We start from the raw sequence: 13,196 nt of genomic DNA, 5'->3' as shown, positions 1-13,196 counted from the left end.
TACATGTTATTATTAGTAATAGTGTTATCAATATTATTATTATTATTCCTCCTTTTCTGTCCTAATAAACTGTCTTTGTCTCAACTCACGAGCTTTCATTTCTTTCGATTCTCTCCCCGATCCCACAGAGGGAGGGGGAAGGGTGACCTAACGGCTGTGTGGTGCTGAGCTGCCAGCCCAGTTAAACCACAAGAGAGTGTAAGGGTAACGCTGAGGATTACTGAGGGAAAGAGGGTGAACCACGAAGGACAAGAAAGGATGTGAGCCGGATGGGAGCAAGGGATCAATATCTTTTTAGATAAGTGAGATCAGAGGGTAGATAAAGCTGAAGAAGAGGCCGATAACAGTCAGCTGTTATATATGCTGTTACAACTCCTTGGGGACCTGCGTGGGGTGGTGTAACCACCAGCAAAAAGTCTATGGTCTCCAGGTAAACTGTTGCTTCGCAGGGTCCCACTAATGCATCTGAGCTCCTTGCCCAGGGACGCACACCCTTCTGATGAACAGCGTGTGACCCTGGGCAATGCCGTGCCAGCAGAGTGCTCCGGGTGCAGATAATGCTTCGCTTCATGGGACAGGCATGATGCAAACAGAAGGCTCGCCCTCCAGCTAACTGTGGCTGGAAATGTAGAGATAAGCTCTGACTATCAGCATGTGGTCCTAGAAAGTACTTTTAACAGGAGCAGTAACCACAGAGACCAACACTGCTCTCAGTGTGGAACTAATTAACTTTATGGCAGGGGGTGTATGACATGGAAACCCGTGGGAATTTATGACCCAGAGGGCTCCTTCCAGTGCTTCGTTCTTATGCCAAACTTGCCAGCAAGGGTGGTGATGGGATGAGTTACCTCTGGTAGCACAGATGCTTTCAAGAGTGACCCAAGCTCTTGATCAGGCTGTCTTTAGAAAGTGATAATGATCATGCAGTGCAAGTGGCTAAGATTTATAGCAGGGTTTGAACCAGTAGCGACTTTGATGAAATGAGGAAACAGAAAATGCTTTGTGATGTGTCCCTTCCTGTGTGAGCCCGAATACAAAACCTCCATATTGCCAGTTCCTCAGTGTCAGACAAACATGCCCTGAGTAAAAGCAGAACAGATGTCATCTGCCACATCTAACTGCTCCAGCAGAAAATAAATATTATCACAAACCTGTTGCAAACTCCTTTAATTCTTCCCCTGGCAGGACTTACCGACTCTTGACACCTGCAGAGCAGATACTCTGCTGAGAGCTTACCAAACAGTTTCAAACAAAATCTGCTGGATCATCATGTTTGCTATTTAGCTGTCTAAACCACCCCATCTGACCCATCTGATCCAAATAAGACAGATAGAGGGGAGGTTGTGCAAGTTTTTCTGCTGCCAGATCTGGAGGGCTGATAAATTCAAGAAAAGGGTTGTGCTGATAAACAGCTGCGTATGGGCCGAGCAGTGGCAAAGGAAATGGTGGCCATCCCCTGAAGAGTGCGGGTAAATCTCTGGTATCTGCTGATATAAAGTGAGGCTGAGCAAGAGGCACACATCCCTCTCACAGACACCATGACTGTTTCTTAACTTACCTTTATATTAAAGACTCATTAGCTCTCATTAAAAGTACCCCAGCGTGAAAACACCAAAACCTCTGTGTTCATCAGCACAGACAGTTGCAGTGATTTTCTGCCTAAATATTTTCGCATCTCTGGTGCTCTTTCCTTGTTCAGTTTTGTCCTCACCCTACTCATAACAAACATTACAGATTTATAAACAATATCTAATAGATAACTCTAGCAATAGGTGGTTTTTTTTTTTTTTTTTTTTTTTTTTTTTCCTTAAATACAGCTTTATCACCTGTTTTCAAGAAATTTTCACCTAGTAGAGTTTGAAAAGCTTGTGTCATTCCATTAATAAGAACCTTCAAATCCTAGAAAGTCTTAAAAGGCATGCTAAAATTCATCCATCAAATTTATTTCAAATTAAAATCACAATTCTCACTTGGAGTTAAAAAAAAAAAAAAGTGCTCAAAATTGAAAAATAAAATCCTGTAATCTTCCTCAGAGTTAAACTAAATGAATGACTGCTTTGGAGTCATTTCCATTTTAGTTACAGAATTGGTGCAAGAATTGTCACAACATTGTAATTTCTGGGAATGCTCAGGGTTCAGAATGGGTTCTGAACGGATCAAGTGCTATTTATTCCCACTGTTTTCTCCAAATGATATCAATTTCATTCACTCCCAATGCAGATGTGTGTAAACACACTCACTTTGGTTTATAACTCTGTCTTTTGGTTGTGTTAATCTGGTCACAGCCAGAATTTTGTAATCTGATAAAGATGTCACTTGAAAATTGAATCAGATTACGGATGTGCTGTGCTGTAGCAGTTAGGAATTAATCTGAAGAGAAGGTTGCCAAAGTCCAATATATGCAAAGCAACAAGCCTTAATTATTTATATTTTCCAAAGTGTTCAAATGCCCTTCCACTTATTCTGACATTCACGTATGACATGAATTGTTACTTTGTTTGCTGTTAGACCCACTTATATAAGCTGGATCTAACCTCAGATCTTATTCCAAGTATACATGTACCCTTCAGCACTGTAACACTGACATTTTTTTCCTTTACTTCCAGTATGTGGACTAAAAGAAGACAGAGTACTGAGCCTTCTTCTCTGGCATACTTTGGACTAGCATCCTCCATGATCTCTCGTGTGCCAGAAATGACAGTGCCCTCTGCACGCTCTCCTCCTTGAGCCTGGGAGCCCTCCCATCCCAGCCTTGCTTGGTGCTAACTGTGGGAGACAGCCCTTCTGAAACACTGAGCAGGGCAGCCAGCCACTGTTGGGTGTTCGGCCCTCTGCAGACCCATTCCAACACGTTAAAATATTTATCTGCATCAGAGAGAGGCTCAACCTGCCTGCAGAACGGCGTCTTGGGTTTTTATTTTATAATTAAACATGTAAACATGCCAGTGCTAGATAGATTAAGATACATGGAATTAAAGTTGATTTCAGAATAGAAATCTTTTTTTTTTTTTCTTTTTCCAAATGCTTGTTCATTTAAGGGACTGTTTAACTAAGCATCTATTTAAATAGGTAGCTACCTCTCCTAGCATTCTGACCTCCAAATTTTGAAATATTGCTGGCGAGAGAAAGAAAAATAACGGTGTCATTTCCCAAAGTTAAAGGTCTACTTCACAGCAATTATGCTGTGAAATTAATGACTTGCCAGCAAAAAAGAACTTCACAACTCACTATGCATAAGAAGGCAATGAGTGATGCTAGCTCCACTTGGAGGGTAAGCTGAAAACTTTTCTGGAGTTCCTGACCAGCCTTGATCTCTCACTGCTGGTGCTTGACCTTTCCAGATACATTCTCACCTCACTGTCTCCATGGCTGGTTTTTGGGACCACATCTTCAAGGAAAGGTGAAAGTTGACACAAGTTCAGCTCATTAATCATCATTCTGGCAATAGCTTATCAGCTATCTCAGTCTCACTTCCCCCTTTTTCCTTGTGTTTGGAGACTTTTGCATGGAAACAGGATGTCAGGGGCTGACGAACTAGTCCAATGCTTCAGGATGTTCATTGCCCAAAGGCTGCACTCTGCAAGCTGATATTGTTTTCTTCTGTGGTCATCTACGAGGAGTCAAAGAGAGAACAGAGGGCTAGACAAACTTGGCATGTAAAAAAAAATAGTCTATAGAGAATGTTGTTTGGTGTATTCTAGGTATCTACAGTCTTTTACTGGCCATTTTTAAAAACAGTATCGACATGACAGGAGTGCTTAGTTTGTCTTTTCACCATTTTAATGAAAGTCTAATTAATTAAGTTAGCTGAATTAATTAAGCTAGTGAAATTAACGTAGACAGCTTTCAGTTTTGTGTCCAGAGGCTACAAACGCAGTTTCTGCCAAATTATCTCCTCAGTAGTTACACTCTGGGCTGATAGAAAGACCCAAGATATACAATACCTTTGCCACTCAAGAACAGTGGAATTAAGCATTTTAATTAGGATCATAATTGTTTTTAATTAGTGCCGTGCACTAGATGGAAGAGTTTGCCTTTCCTTGAATGCTGTTGAACAGTGGTGTCTCTGAAGAAATGGGGCAATCCTTTAATTTGATAGGATTTTGTTTGATTTTTTTTTCTTTCTTCTAATGTGTTCCTTCACTGTGTTAATTCTGAGGACCTGATTGAATTGTCATTGTCTCTGATGGTTCAACAGTAAATTTAACCAAAAGGTAAACGCAGAAGAGCTTGCATTGCGTTTGGTGGTTGTATCCCCAGAATACCATTTGGAAAGCCTGTCTCCAATCTTTTTATTGTTGCTAATTTTGCAATGAAGAGTAAACTAGTAGCTAGATTTTCTTTTTCTTTCTTTCTTTCTTTCTTTCTTTCTTTCTTTCTTTCTTTCTTTCTTTCTTTCTTTCTTTCTTTCTTTCTTTCTTTCTTTCTTTCTTTCTTTCTTTCTTTCTTTCTTTCTTTCTTTCTTTCTTTCTTTCTTTCTTTCTTTCTTTCTTTCTTTCTTTCTTTCTTTCTTTCTTTCTTTCTTCTTTCTTTCTTTCTTTCTTTCTTTCTCTCTCTCTCTCCCTCTCTCTCTCTTTCTCTCTCTTTCTCTTTCCCTCCCTTCCTTCCTTCCTTCCTTCCTTCCTTCCTTCCTTCCTTCCTTCCTTCCTTCCTTCCTTCCTTCCTTCCTTCCTTCCTTCCTTCCTTCCTTCCTTCCTTCCTTCCTTCCTTCCTTCCTTCCTTCTTTCCTTCCTCCCTCCCTCCCTCCCTCCCTCCCTCCCTCCCTCCCTCCCTCCCTTCCTTCCTTCCTTCCTTCCTTCCTTCCTTCCTTCCTTCCTTCCTTCCTTCCTTCCTTCCTTCCTTCCTTCCTTCCTTCCTTCCTTCCTTCTCTCTTGTTCTCTTGACTTCTCTCTCTCTCTCTCTCTTTCTTTTATTTTTATTTTTTTTTCCATTTTCCACTCCCTTGCTTTCTCTTTCTCTCTCCCTCTTTTTCTCTTTCTTTCTCCTCTTATCTCTCCCTTAACCACACCATCTTTCAGGTACCTTTTTCTTCATGTTCCTAAAAATGCTGCATACTCCTTCACGAATTCCCAGTCCTGTGGAAGTGGCTTACACCATGGTGTATGACCATATTCCTGCAGACTCCCCTTCATTCCTCTCCTTTCAGTCTGGGATGTTCATTGCAAGTTCTGGGCAACAGTTCTGTGTTGCATGCCCTATTTTGTCTCTTTCTTGAATAAAATCCACATTGTGAATGTGAGGTCAGAGCATCTAGATTGTCAGAGAAAAATAGGAGCAGCAGATTCAGGAAGCAAGAAAGCCTGGGATATATGAGATCACTTTGCTTCCCCGTTATAAAAGCCATTGAACTTATTTGTTATCTGCAGAAATAGCTTACATCTTCTGTTACCTCTTCTGTTACAAATACCTGTGGCATTCCTCATTGTCCACATATGCATTGAGGATGCTCTATGTTCCTCAAATCCTCTATATCCTCTAACTTTAGCAACTCACCAGGGAACCTACTAGATGACTTCCTATCCAAACAACCCTCTAGGTATGACACCACTTATATAGAATCAAATATTTACTGTCCAGTCTGCAGCTAAACTTAAATTACTGAGGCACACCATGCTTTAAAACTTTCCATGACTTAATCTATGTGAAAGGATACTGGATATCTTTTCCTTTTTGGAGGAACAGTATATTGCTTTTAGTACTCTAGTTGAAATACAAGAGACAGGTCCTCAGCCGGTATAAAATGTCGCAAGTCTGCTGTGGTTAATGAAGCAACAGCAGTTTATCCCAAAGGAGGATCTGAAACAGAGGAGAATATTTAGTCTGAATTAAAAGAAAAAAGCTAGAAGTTTGTTAGTCTGCAAAATCAATGCCTGAAAGATTATAGTGCTTTCTATAAGTCCATATTCTCTATCTACTTATTACTTTATCTCATAATATCTATATTCATCAGTTCACCAAATAATGCATCGAGCCTCATCCCATTCAAATAATCCTCCAGGTAATATGATGCTAAGCCAAAATCGACTTGGGAAAAATGCCACTCTGTAATAGGATAAGGTAATAAAGATCCAGAAACTAAGAGCTTATCCTGATCCAACATTTACCATGGTAAGTAGTTCTGTTTTTCTGTATGTGCATTTCTCTTAAGTATTTCTATGAAATCCAACATGTACTGAAAGCCTTTGAATCATCATTGTGTTAAAAAAAATAATAATAGGCATAGACAATTAGCTCTGAATTCAAAAAGTCTGTTCAAGAATTAGATCTGTTACAGAAATATGTGAAAGCCAGACAGTGGCTCTAAGAGCAAAACAAGAAGCTTGCTTCTTACAGAGGGATTAACATAGTTTGCCAGCCCAGATTAGTCTCCTCCTTTGGAAGAGGAGCAGTAAATAATTTTTCTCCCTTTTCAAGGTACTTAGAGTTTCTTAATCCACACAAAGGTAAAATACTTTTAGAAAATACCTCATAGGTAATGCAGCTCAGAAAAAAAGTAGGTTGGTATACGTTGGTATAAGAGCTGTGTTCAAAAGTCTCCTGGGGTTATTGTTTGCTGTGAGCGCTGGCAGGCACCGGGCTGGGAGGGGCTTCAAGCATTTTGGAGGATAGGATTGTAATGCAGAATGATCTTCACAAATTGGAGAGGTAGCCTGGGGGAAAAATAGAATAAAATTTAATAAGGGGCTAAAAAAACACATAATTTTTTTTGGCTGTAATACTTGAAAGACATGGCTTGAAAGATGGCTCAAAAGATGATTCAAGTTCCTTGAAAGTATAATGTTCAACACATAGCTGAGACAACCAGCGCTGCAGGCACAAGACTGGGAGAAACAAGGTAACTCACTGTTTTACAGGAAAAGATCCACAGGGTATCTTATCACAAGCTGGAACATGAGTCAACAGTGTCATGCTTCTGTGAAAAATCACTTGTAGAGGAAAATTCTGCATAAGCAGGAATATTGCCTGCAAGAGCGTGAAGCAATCCTTCCGCTCTGCTCAGCAGTGGCAAGGCTGCCGCTGAAGGCTTGCCTCCACGTTTGGGCATCACCCTCCGTGGGTGAGCAGAACCAGTGGGGAGCAACACACAGCAATGGGCCTTTGAAGACAGGATTGGGTTAATTAAAATTGGTTTTAATTGATTTTTCTCCAGAGAGAGAGAGAAAAGGATAAATTGAGACGGGTTGCTAGGATCTTCAACAGGAAAGGAAACTGTTTGTTCCCCATGTCCGCGGTTGGTTGCATCACAGGAAAACTACAGCAAGGTTCAAGTCTGACATTAGGAAACACCAGTAAAGGGAAGTCTCACAGAGCTGACCACTAGAAAGTATTTAAGAAAGTAAATCTTAGTCAGGAGAAACAGATTTGGTCTTGCCTGTGTGGTTCACCAGGATCCCACCAGGTCAGATAAGTGTCCTGACTCCGTCTTGCTGAAAATGACTGGGCCTGAGCAGGCAAGACGATGAAGAACCGTAGGAGGGAGATATGTGTATGTGTATAGTGATGACACCATGTATTGGGGAAGATGTGTTTTGCATTTGTGTTTGCTGTCTCCATCCCAAACTCAAGCTAGTAACATTTGGTATGATGTTAGGATGTTATTTGCTTCTAACTCTAAAGCTTTATTAGTCCCCTGTATTTTTATTTCCTTCTCCTCCTTCATTTTTTTTTTATTTATTTATTTTTCTCCCACTGGGGAGAAATGGGGAAGGGTTTCTCACTCTTTAATCCTATTTTTTTTTATTTTTTTATTTTTTTCATTTTTACAGGGATTAGGAAAGGACTCTGGCAAATCTGCGTGAGGATGATGACCTCTTCATTATCACTGTGGAAAAGGGGAAGGTCCCTGCTAAGCTTGAGCAAGGAGAAATGAGGGCAAGATTTTGCAGACTGAACATTTTCAAAGCATAGTCTAGAAAAACTGAGGAGAAAATATCTCACTAATAAATATTTATTAAAAGTAGAAAAATTGCCTTGGCTGTGAAAGACAACTATTACTGAAGCATGAAAAAAGGATGTTGAGCCACTTAAAAAGTACAATTTTAAATGTAATGCAAACTTTATATCATGCATAAATCAGAACCTTTTTAATTGACCAAAACTAATCATCAAGTGTTTTTTTTCTCTTAATGGGCTTATGACAAAATAAGATTTTACATTTGCTACCAGGAAGTATCATTGTTCTTAGGGTACAAGAGCTTTCTTGTACTTTTTTGTTGTTAGGTATTGCAATCAATGTGGAAAGTCCCTTGACATCAGTCAGAGATCTCTAGAGACTGAAAATTTCAGCCACAGCTAGAAATCATAGAAAATAGACCTGAGCAGCACCTTAAGAGGTCCTCTAGTTCATCCTCCCTCTCTCATAATTGAGGAACAGCCCCAAGAAAATAATTCTCAAGAGATTTTTGTCTCTCTGGTTTGTAAGAGCCATCAGCGACGGAGAGTCCTCTGCCTCCCCAAATGATCTATTCCTGAGTTTCATTAACTGAGAGGCAGAGCCTGAATGGATAAACCCTGGCAGGTCTTCTCTGGTTAGGTAGGAAACTCTTGTTAAAGTTTTCCCATCCCATCCTATTGTCTGAGGTGTCTGCCCAGCAGCTGGAGAGTCAAAATGGAGAAAGCCCCAGAGCTCCAAGCTCACCACCAGGCTGCCAGTGCCCATGAAGGCGGGTGGCTGAGACACATTTATTTTTGCTGTGGGTGGAGGAGCTTCTGGAAGAGGGCTGGGGGTTTGAGACAGGGATGTCTTCAGCTACTGGCTTCTTGCTGATTCCTGCAGCTTCCACTTAGAAGGGGACTTAACAGCTAGGGGGAAGGGAGCAGAAAGGAAAACAGCTTTGGAAACTGTCCCTCCAGGCCTTTTATCTTGGTGGAGAAGGGACAGAACAGCCTGCCAGCTGTTAGTGCTTGTTTTTCAGGCTCTTTCGGTGAGTGTGCTTGGCAGCTTCCCCATGACCTTCGCAGCTGGCTCTGCAAGGGAGCGGAGCTCTGTAGCTGCGACCACAAGTCGGCAGGCGAGGCCTGGCCTGCTCGTCCCCCGCTTCCCACACGCCAGGTTCTCTCTGAAGCACCACGCTTGGCTGCGTATCTGCAACTGCCTGCACCTCACACCACCTGCGCTCGTTGTCTGCTGCGAGGGGAGTGTTGGTGGTTTTCACACTCACAGTGGTGTGCTTGTGCTGTGCTGAAAATGGCATTGCACTTTATGTAGTGCGCTAAGAGCTCTGGCTAGGTACTTAGAAATGCATTTATTACAGCAAGGTGTTCCTAGCTGCTGCTGTCAGAGTATGTGCCCCTCTGTGGACAAGCACCCCGGGGTCCACCTCGCTTGTTCAGCCCTCAGGGTTTCTGAAAGTGTGCTGGGGAACAGCCTGAGGAGCCAAGGCCAAGCAGGGAGCTCCGCGAGAGTTTTGTCAGCAGCAGGGGAGACGTGGCAGCAGAAGTCTTCCTACACGTGCTGACATGCTGCTGAGGACACCTCTGGTTAACTGGGGTTACAGCCCATGCCACTGCCTGCTGCTGCGACTGTCCTGGACTGTGGATGAAGCCTGCAGGGGTGTGCACATCGGCTGCCCTCATGTCCAGGTGGGGTGGATGCAGGCAGGGGGCAGTGCTTCATCCGGGGCTTTTCTTCCACGAATGTCGCTGTGCACACATATAATTACATATAACACGAACGTATGTATAAATACATACATATATAATGTCAAAGGCAGGGTAGCTTATCCTGTATTATAGCACAGACTACACATAACCAGGAACTCACTGCAGACACTTTGCTTCCTAGTTGCAGTTATGTGGATCACATCCCTTCCCACAAACAGTTATATGTCTCCCATGGCAACTGCAGCAGTTGCACAGAAAAATAATGTTAGGAAAATACATATATTTAGCTGTTTCGATGAAAAAGGGCCTGTTCCAGGGCAATCGAACACCCAAACGCCAAACTCTTTCAGTACCTGTGAGAGAGGCTGCAAACAGTTTCCCCTTGAGCGGCTCTGTCTGAGCTCAGCTGGAGGCAAGGAGGGCAGGCAGGGCTTTTTGTCTGGCAGAAACAGGTACAGAGCAGCTAGAAAATCTTGGGGCTGTCAGCATTTGCAGTTTGTGTTTTAGCCACTGGGTGCCGCTGCCCATTCAGGTGACAAAAGCAATTTCCTCAGCAAATAAAGAGATGGTAATTTTAACAGCATGCGTTGTTACAACTCAGCCTGCGACACCAGGTTTTGTGGGGCTGCCCTTTGTCCAAAGGTTTGTGCAATAACCATCTCCTCGCAGTCGCTGAAGGGATTCAGTTCAGCTGCAGTCAAGATGTTTCTTCACAAAAGAGTGACTTTTTATTAAAGTGCACAAGTGATGGGTGAGTGGAATTAATAATAGAAGGACGTAAAAAAGAACTTTAAGAGGTATTTCATAAAAAAGGTATGGCTTATAAAGAGGGTTAAAAGAACTGATTCTTATGATATGATTTGAGATGAAGCCTCTAAAAATAAGCTATACACCTCTCCTGTTACACAAACTGATAAAAAGTATTAGTGAAATGAGATGATCAATTAATCCTATTCCAAAGTTTATGGATTACTTAAAACTTTTCCTTCATGGTAATTAAGAAAATTCTGTTTCAGTGTTGTTTTGTTTTGTTTTGTTTTGTTTCATTGATTGCAGATTTTAAAAATCTGCTTCTTCACATTATCCTCACTTGTGACCTTTGTTATGTCAGGAACTGATGGATGTAAAGTAACCCAATCACAGCAGTCTAATGATATATTCAGACTTGAGAACATTTATTTTGCAGCCCTCAATAGTTAGGAAAATGTGTATTTTCTTACATGGGAAAAGCATATGTCCCAACATAAACAACTACTTATCAAAAAGCCCATCAGCGTTTTACAGCAACTTCAGGTACATGAAGAAAATGTGATGCTGTCAAGTCATGTCTCCAACGCAGATGGGCAGGTGCCAGCTGGAAGCCACTGATGCTGGCATTGAGAGGCAATGTCAAAAGATGGGGAGAGGAGGATGTGGTGGCTGGCCTGAAAAGAAGAGGGAAGGGTTGGTAGCAGCAGCACTAAGGACAAGTGCAAGGAGAAAAAGCAGCAGGCTTTGAGGGAGGGCATGTAATGATATTGATTTTCTTTAGTGAGCCTCTCTGATGAAACAGTTGGGAGCCACTGACCTAGATTTCATGGCTCTGCAGGCAATAAAGACCATTTTCTCATCCTGGAATTCATAACTTCTTCCTGGAAATCATAACTTCTTGAATGCTGCTGGACCCTGGCCAAATCAGATATCATTTCACTGATCCTCTGCCTAAAATCAATTTATGATAGTGCAGCATTGAGAAAGCCTGACAAATAACTTCACAGAGCTGTTCTTGGTTGTAGAATGGATTTCTTATTTTAAACAGAAATTTGCTTCTATTCATAGCCATTTGCTTTTACTTTCCTGATATTAGCTCACGCAACAGTGAGTTTCAGGCATGCATTTCAATGTCAAGCCTTTGAAAAGAATTTCACATTTTTTGGTTATTTATATATCACCTTGTTTCACTTCCCTGTGTTCTGCAAGATCCATGATTTTAAAGAGTAAATAAAAGAAATTAAGGGTGGCTTCATGCCATTTCCGTGCAAGGTACAGGACTGATGTTCCCACAGGAAATATTCTTCTCGACTCCCTAAATGTGAGCTCAGTAAAAATCCCCAGATTCTCATTAAATGGCTGGAATGTGTCAGACTGGAGAAATAAAAACACTCTGCTGAAATAGTTCAGAGAAGGTTCTGGCAGCCTCCTGCCTGATGTGTGCGTGAGTGCGCACATGTACGTGTGCACATACGTCCTCCTGCCCTGCTCCGTGGCGGCTGGGCGGCTGGGATGCCTCTGGTGCTGGATCCAAGTGGCCCACGGCCATACCTCCTTTCAGAGAACGTGGTATCTGCTCCACAGCAGGAGGAAGCCCCCTTCCAAAATACCCAAATCCTCTTCCAGACAAATTCTGGTGAGCACAGCAGTGCTGGGACTCTTTGGTGGCAGCGAGGGCAGGAGCTGGGAGGTGCTCGCAGTTGCTGGAAGAGAAGAACAAGCACTTGACCCTGTTTGCAGATGTAATCGGTGTTGTGTTTTCCCAGACTGATACCTAAATCCCTTTCCCTTAATAAAGAGCTCTCTGTTTGCATTGTTTCTCACATGCCTGCATGCAGCAGGTGTAAAGGCATGCAGGACCAGTGCCTTTAGCTTTCACAGGCCTCAGGAAGTGGGCTCAAGTTGCTAATACACTTGGCAGGTGATTGACAATTGCATTCATCACAGTGGGAAAGAACAATATTTATTTAAAGAAGTAAACTAATGAAGAAGATGGCAGAAGGATGGGGGAGGAGGCAGTCACACAGCCCAACTGCCAGAGAACTGGTGGATAGCTGGAATTTCGTATGTTGTAGGTGTTTGTGCTAAACAAAGACAACTGGTTTTGTCCCGGTTAGAGCACTGGTCAAACTCACCCTGTTTTTCAAAAAAAGATCTAACAGGAGCAAAAGTGCAGATGCAGAGGAGGAGGCCTGATTCAGGCAGCCACTTTTTTTTTTTTTTTTTTTTGATGCCCCACACAGGCAAGCTGGCGGGAGCAGAAATCTAAGATTTCCTGCAAAAAAATGCAGTGTGGTCTTCTGTAGTGAAGACTGGAGAATAAAACAGCGAGAGACCTACTAAGCTTCTCAGCAGGGGAAAGAGCCTGCCCACCTTCACGTGCACAGCTGAACAAATACTCCGCCTGTGCTGCAATCCAAAGATGCGGTGTCTGAGCCTCCTTGCCACTATTAGCTTTCTAAGCACGGCACAGCAACAGCAGGCTTCAGCTGAAGCTTGCACAACTCTTGCAAAAATCAGTGCTACTGCATCTTGGCTAGAGATGGCTTGGATATTCCTGAAAAGCATTGCAGAAATAATCCTAGCCTGACTGCCTTCTGGAGATGTTGTTCTGACTCTAAAACAACAACAGCTCAGGGAAAAAGAAATGAGCCTGCAGAAGGATCCAAATGCCTCAGACAGGTTCCATTGCTCTCTACGGATGGACCTAAGCTTGGGGCCTGAACAGAGCTGCCATTGCAATTAGTGACTTCAGGGGATCATAGAAGGGGCTCTTTTTACTACAGTGAGACTCGTAAGATGATCTCTTTCCCAGCCTTTTGCTCCCAGTAGTCCAATAATAA

The 13,196-nt window shown here is 42.4% G+C and overlaps 1 long non-coding RNA gene across 2 annotated transcripts; it reads right to left on the bottom strand.

Moving 5' to 3' along the window:
• Window positions 1-2,320: 2,320 nt before the first annotated feature.
• LOC137848861 (uncharacterized) lies at window positions 2,321-6,948 on the bottom strand. 2 transcript variants are annotated; one of them, XR_011091552.1, is made up of 3 exons: window positions 6,845-6,948; window positions 6,466-6,650; window positions 2,321-3,610 (listed from the first exon to the last, which is right to left on the bottom strand). It is a non-coding gene; the product is annotated as an uncharacterized lncRNA (long non-coding RNA). The 2 variants fall into 2 exon arrangements; XR_011091551.1 differs by lacking the exon at window positions 2,321-3,610 and adding an exon at window positions 4,866-5,796 and having other exon boundaries at window positions 6,845-6,945.
• Window positions 6,949-13,196: the final 6,248 nt, after the last annotated feature.

Source organism: Anas acuta, chromosome 1 (assembly GCF_963932015.1).
Source record: "Anas acuta chromosome 1, bAnaAcu1.1, whole genome shotgun sequence".
Classification (NCBI taxonomy): Eukaryota; Metazoa; Chordata; class Aves; order Anseriformes; family Anatidae; genus Anas; species Anas acuta.
This window is presented reverse-complemented; position numbering and strand designations above follow the sequence as displayed.